The sequence below is a fragment of the Arachis hypogaea genome, chromosome 11 (genome assembly GCF_003086295.3).
Source record: "Arachis hypogaea cultivar Tifrunner chromosome 11, arahy.Tifrunner.gnm2.J5K5, whole genome shotgun sequence".
NCBI classification, from domain to species: domain Eukaryota; kingdom Viridiplantae; phylum Streptophyta; class Magnoliopsida; order Fabales; family Fabaceae; genus Arachis; species Arachis hypogaea.
In genome coordinates this window covers 66,373,013-66,379,883 of record NC_092046.1, presented here as the reverse complement: position 1 = coordinate 66,379,883, position 6,871 = coordinate 66,373,013, and the positions used below count along the sequence as shown (strand labels likewise).

The 6,871-nt window shown below is 36.6% G+C and overlaps 1 non-coding gene across 1 annotated transcript; it reads left to right on the top strand.

Annotated features, from left to right (window-relative positions):
* Window positions 1-4,040: 4,040 nt before the first annotated feature.
* Window positions 4,041-4,148, top strand: LOC112725113 (small nucleolar RNA R71). Its single transcript, XR_003164241.1, has one exon. It is a non-coding gene; the product is annotated as a small nucleolar RNA R71 (small nucleolar RNA).
* The last annotated feature ends 2,723 nt before the right edge of the window (window positions 4,149-6,871 follow it).

The following is a 6,871-nucleotide window of genomic DNA, read 5'->3' as shown; positions in this document are numbered from 1 at the left end:
TATGTAAAAATAATGCCAAAAAGGGTATAAATTATCCGCTCATCACAACACCAAACTTAAATTGTTGCTTGTCCCCAAGCAACTAAAAACAAAATAGGATAAAAAAGAGAGAAAATACAACAAATCTCAAAAATATCAATGAAGATTGGCTTCAATTAGATGAACAGGACTTGTAGCCTTTTTGCTTCTGAACAGTTTTGGCATCTCACTTTATCCTTTGAAGTTCAGAATGATTGGCATCCATAGGAACTCAGAATTCAGATAGTGTTATTGATTCTCCTAGTTCAGTATGTTGATTCTTGAACACAGCTACTTTATGAGTCTTGGTCGTGACCCTAAGCATTTTGTTTTCCAGTATTACCACTGGATACATAAATGCCACAGACACATAACTGGATGAACCTTTTCAGATTGTGACTCAGCTTTGCTAGATTCCCCAGTTAGAGGTGCTTAGAGCTCTTAAGCACACTCTTTTTGCTTTGGACCACGACTTTAATCGCTCAGTCTCAAGCTTTTCACTTGACACCTTCACGCCACAAGCACATGGTTAGGGACAGCTTGATTTAGCCGCTTAGGCCAGGATTTTATTCCTTTGGGCCCTCCTATCCATTAATGCTCAAAGCCTTGGATCATTTTTACCCTTGCCTTTTGGTTTAAAGGGCTATTGGCTTTTTCTGCTTGCTTTTTCTTTTTCTTTATTTTTTTTCTTTATTTTTCGCCCTTTTTTTTGCAAGCTTTTGTGTTTCACTGCTTTTTCTTGCTTCAAGAATCAATTATATGATTTTTTAGATTATCAATAACATTTCTCCTTTTTCATTATTCTTTCAAGAGCCAACAATTTTAACATTCATAAACAACAATATCAAAAATATGCACTATTCAAGCATTCATTCAGAAAACAAAAAGTATGGCCACCACATCAAAATAATTAAACTAATTTCAAGATAAAATTCAAAATTCATGTACTTATTGTTCTTTTACAATTAAAAACATTTTTCATTTAAGAAAGGTGAAGGATTCATAGGACATTCATAGCTTTAACACATAGACACTAGACACTAATGATCATGTAATAAAGACACAAACATAGACAAAACATAAAGCATAGAATTTCGAAAAATAGAAAAATAAGAACAAGGAAATTAAAGAACGGGTCCACCTTAGTGATGACAGCTAGTTCTTCCTCTTGAAGATCTTATGGAGTGCTTGAGCACCTCTATGTCTCTTCCTTGCCTTTGTTGCTCTTCTCTCATGGCCTTTTGGTCCTCTCTGATTTCATAGAGGATAATGGAGTACTCTTGGTGCTCCATCCTTAGTTGTCCCATGTTAGAACTCAATTCTCCTAAGGAGGTGTTGATTTGCTCCCAATAGTTTTGTGGAGGAAAGTGCATCCCTTGAGGCATCTCAGGGATTTCTTGAAGAGGAATTTCCTCATGCTCTTGTTGAGGTCCATGGGTGGGCTCTCTTGTTTTCTCCATCCTTTTTTTAGTGATGGGCTTTTGAGATGAATCTCTCCATCTCTTATGACTCGGAGTTGGAAGCAACTGCCTTCCTTTTCCTCTTTCTAGAGGTTTCTCCGGTCTTAGGTGCCATTAGTGGTTATGGAGAAATAGAAAAGTAGAGCTTTTTCCACACCAAACTTAAAAGGTTTGTTCGTCCTTGTGAAAAAGAAGAAAGAAAGGAGTAGAAGAAGAAGAAATGGAGGAGATGGAGGGTAGTGGTGGTTTCGGCCAAGGGGGGTTGTAGTGTGTATGATGTGTGAAATTAAAGGTAGTGAGGAGGGGTATTTCTAGGGTAAGAGAGAGGGGGAATTCGGTCATGAAGGGGTGGGTTTGGGAGGGAAATGATTTGGATTTGAATGGTGAGGTAGGTGGGGTTTATGATGGATGGATGTGAGTGGTGAAGAAAATATGGGGAAGAGGGTAGGATTTGATAGGTGAAGGGTATTTGGGGAAGAGTTATTGATGGGATTGGTCAAGGGTATTTGGGAGAGAGTGTTATGGAAGGGTGTGAAGAGGAAAGAAGAAGAGGTGGGGTAGGTGGGGATCCTGTGGGGTCCACAAATCCTGAGGTGTCAAGAAATTCTGCTCCTTGCACCATTCTGGCGTTCAAACGCCCATTGTGTGCCAATTCTGGCGTTTAACGCCAGCTTTGCTACCTTTCCTGGCCTTAAACGCCAGTCTGCTGCCCATTGCTGGCGTTTAATGCCAGCCAGATGCCAGACAGCCCTTTCTGGCGTTAAACGCCCAGAGTGCTGCCCATTCTGGCATTTAACGCCCAGAATACTACCAGGCTGGGCGTCAAACGCGTATTCTGATATCCTTATTGGCGTTTAAACGCCAGTAAGCCTGTCCTCCAGGGTGTGCTGTTTTTGATGTTATTTTTCATTTTATTTTTTATTTTTCAGTTCTTTTTGTGGCTTCACATGATCATCAAGCGCTTCTTTAGTGTCAATAGCTTGACAGTGAGCTCTTTGAGAGCTTCACAGAGACTTAAATCTTGATGTTGGCCTCCCAACACCAAACTTAGAAGTTGAGTGTAGGGGGTCTGTTTGACTCTGTATTGAGAGAAGCTTTTCATGCTTCCTCTCCATGGTTACAGAAGAAGATCCTTGAGCCTTAAACACAAGGTAGTCCTCATTCAATTGAAGGACTAACTCTCCTTTGTCCACATCAATCACAGCTCTTGTTGTGGCTAGGAAGGGTCTTCCAAAGATGATGGATTCATCTTCATCCTTCCCAGTGTCTAGGATTATGAAGTCAGCATCACTAATAGATCCTCTACAAGTCCATAAGCCTGTTTCTTTGAATTGTCTGCCATCTCTAATGAGATTCTTGCAGCTTGTACCTCAAAGATCCTAGTTTCTCCATTACAGAGAGTGGCATGAGGTTTATACTTGAACCAAGGTCACACAGAGCCTTCTTAAAGGTCATGGTGCCTATGATGCAAGGTATTAAGAACTTTTCGGGATCTGGTTTCTTTTGAGGTAATTTCTATTGAACCAAGGTATTTAGTTCATTGATGAGCAATGGAGGTTCATCCTCCCAATTCTCATTACCAAATAACTTGGCATTCAGCTTCATGATTGCTCCTAGATACTGAGCAACTTGCTCTTCAGTAATATCTTCATCCTCTTCAGAGGAAGAATACTCATCAGAGCTCATGAATGGCAACAGTAAGTTCAGTGGAATCTCTATGGTCTCTGTATGAGCCTCAGATTCCTTTGGTTCCTCATTGGAAATCACTGCCTCTTGACTCTCTCCAGGTTCGGCCATGTTGGTTGTATTGATGGCCTTGCACTCTCTCTTTGGATTCTCTTCTGTATTGCTTGGGAGAGTGCTAGGAGGGATTTCGGTAACTCTTTTACTCAGTTGACCCACTTGTGCCTCCAAATTTCTGATGGAGGACCTTATTTCAGTCATGAAACTGTGAGTAGTCTTACTTAGATCATAGACTATGGTTGCTAAGTCAGAGAGGCTCTGCTTAGAATTCTCTATCTGTTGCTTAAAAGATGATGGAAAAGGCTTGCTATTGCCAAACCTATTTCTCCCACCATTATTATTGAAGCCTTGATTACGCTTCTGTTGATCCTTTCATGAGAAATTTGGATGATTTCTCCATGAAGGATTATAAGTGTTTCCATAGGATTCTCCCATGTAATTCACTTCTTCCATTGCAAGATTCTCAGGGTCATAAGCTTCTTCTTCAGAGAAAGCTTCTTCAGTACTGCCGGATGCAGCTTGCATTCCAGTCAGACTATGAGAAATCATATTGACTTACTGAGTTAATATTTTATTCTGAGCCAACATTACATTCAAAGTATCAATCTCAAGAACTCCTTTCTTCTGAGTTGTCCCATTATTCACAGGATTTCTTTCAGAAGTGTACATGAACTGGTTATTTGCAACCATTTCAATGAGTTTCTGGGCTTCTGCATGCGTCTTCTTCAGATGAAGAGATCCACCAGCAGAGTGATCCAATGACATCTTGGACAATTCAGACAGAGCATCATAGAATATACATAAGATGCTCCATTTTGAAAGCATGTCAGAAGGACACCTTCTGATCAATTGCTTGTATCTTTCCCAAGCTTCATAGAGGGATTCACCTTCCTTCTGTCTGAAGGTTTGGACTTCCACTCTAAGCTTGCTCAACTTTTGAGGTAGAAAGAATTTGGCCAAGAAAGCATTGACTAACTTTTTCCAAGAGTTCAGGCTTTCTTTAGGTTGTGAGTCCATCCATGTCCTAGCTCTGTCTCTTACAGCAAAAGGGAAAATCATAAGCCTGTAGACCTCAGGATTAACCCCATTGGTCTTAACAGTGTCACATATTTGCAAGAATTCAGCTAAAAACTGATGAGGATCTTCCAATGGAAGTCCATGAAACTTGCAATTCTGCTGCATTAGAGAAACTAATTGAGGCTTAAGCTCAAAGTTGTTTGCTCCAATTGTAGGAATTGAGATGCTTCTTCCATAGAAGTCAGAAGTGGGTGCAGTAAAGTCACCAAGCATCTTCCTTGCATCTCCACCATTATTGTTATTTTTGGCTGCCATAACTACTTCTTTTTCGAAAATTTCTGTTAGGTCCTCTCCAGAGTGTTGTGATGTAGCTTCTCTTAGCTTCCTCTTCAGAGTCCTTTCAGGTTCAGGATCAGCTTCAACAAGAATGTTCTTATCCTTGTTCCTACTCATATGAAAAAGAAGGGAATAGAAAAGAATAGGAATCCTCTATGTCACAGTATAGAGATTCCTTTATGTGAGTAGAAGAATAGAAGAATAGATGGAGAAGGGAGAAGAAGAAGAATTCGAACACAAAGAGAGGGAGAGGGTTCGAATTTTTAAGAAGACAAGAAGTGTTAGTAAATAAATAAATAAATAGAAAGAGATGAGAGAGAGAGAGAGAGAAGAGATTCGAATTTAAAAAAAATATTTTTGTTTTTATTTTAATTATAAGTTAGAATTCGAATTTAAGAAGGAAAATAAAATAAAATTAGAATTTAAAACAATTAGTTAAAAAAAAGAGAATTTTGAAAAAGGGGTTAGTTATTTTCGAAAAATGGAGAGAGAAAAGTAGTTAGGTGATTTTGAAAAAGATAAGAAATAATAAAACAATCAAAAAGTCAAGTAGTTAATTGAAAAAGATTTGAAAAGGAAATTAAAAAGATTTGATTTTTGAAATTAAAGTTGATTACTTGACTAACAAGAAACTAAAAGATATTATTCTAGAATTTAAAGATTAATCCTTTCTTAATAGGCAAGTAACAACATGAAAATTTTTTTTGAATCTAAACATTAATTGTTAGTGATAATTTTGAAAATATGAAATAAAAAGTAAGAAAAATATTTTGAAAATCAATTTTAAAATTTTCGAAAAACATGAAAGAAAATTGAAAAAGATTTGATTTTTGAAAAAGATTTGAAAAGATAAAGTTTTTAAATTGAAATTTTGACTTGACTAACAAGAAACAACTAAATTTTAAAAATTTTTTGACCAAATCAATTCAAAATTTCGAAAATTATAAGTAAATAAAGGAAAAGGTATTTTGTTGAATTTTTGAATTTAATGAGAAAAGAGAAAAATAATAAAATGACACCAGACATAAGAAATTAAAATCAAAACAACTAATGCACGCAAGAACACTTTGAATGTCAAGATGAACACCAAGAACACTTTGAAGATCATGATGAACATCAAGAATATATTTTTGAAAATTTTTAAGAAAAGAAACACATGCAAGACACCAAACTTAAAAATTTTTAATGTGTAGACACTATGAATTCGAAAATGTACAAGAAAAATAAGAAAAGACACAAAACAAGAAAAACCAAAGATCAAACAAGGAAAATCATCAAGAACAACTTGAAGATCAAGAAAGAACACATGCATGAATTTTTGAAAATTTAAAGAAAAATTAAAAAGATGCAATTGACACCAAACTTAAAATTTGACACAAGACTCAAACAAGAAACACAAATTTTTTTTTGGTTTTTATGATTTTATTAATTTTTTTTGTATTTTTCGAAAATATTTTGGAATAAGAAAAATAAGAAATTCAAAATTTTTAATAAGAATTTCAGGAATCATGCAATGCTAGTCTAAAGTTTCGGTCTAAAAATTTAGACATGGCTAAATAGCCAGCCAAGCTTTATGTGAAAGCTTCGGTCCAAAAGATTAGACATGGCCTAATGGCCAGCCAAGCTTTAGCAGAGCATTACATACAACAGCCAAATTGATGGGAACTAAAAGGCTCTTGCAAAGATAAATGGAAACCTCGGTCCAAAAGATTAGACATGGCTTAACAGCCAGCCAAGCTTCAACATGTCTCATGAAACTCTAGAATTCATTCTTAAAAATTCTGAAGAACACAAAATATTTTTTTTCGAAAATAAAATAAAAAAACTTAAACATAAAAAAAAATTACCTAATCTAAGCAACAAGATGAACCGTCAGTTGTCCAAACTCAAACAATCCCTGGCAACGGCGCCAAAAACTTGGTAGACGTAATCATGATCTCAACACTTCTTCACAACTCCGCGTAACTGACCAGCAAGTGCACTCGGTCGTCCAAGTAATACCTTACGTGAGTAAGGGTCGATCCCACGGAGATTGTCGGCTTGAAGCAAGCTATGGTCATCTTGTAAATCTCAATCAGGCGGATTCAAATGGTTATGAGGTTTTGAAATTTAAAAGATAAATAAAACATAAAATAAAATAAAGTTACTTATGTAATTCATTGGTGGAAATTTTAGATAAGCGTCTAGAGATGCTTTGTTGCTTCTGAACCTCTGCTTTCCTATTGCCTTCTTCCAACCATGCGTTACTACCTTCCATGGCAAGCTGTAGGATCCTCTTAGTGAAAATGGTCCTCTAC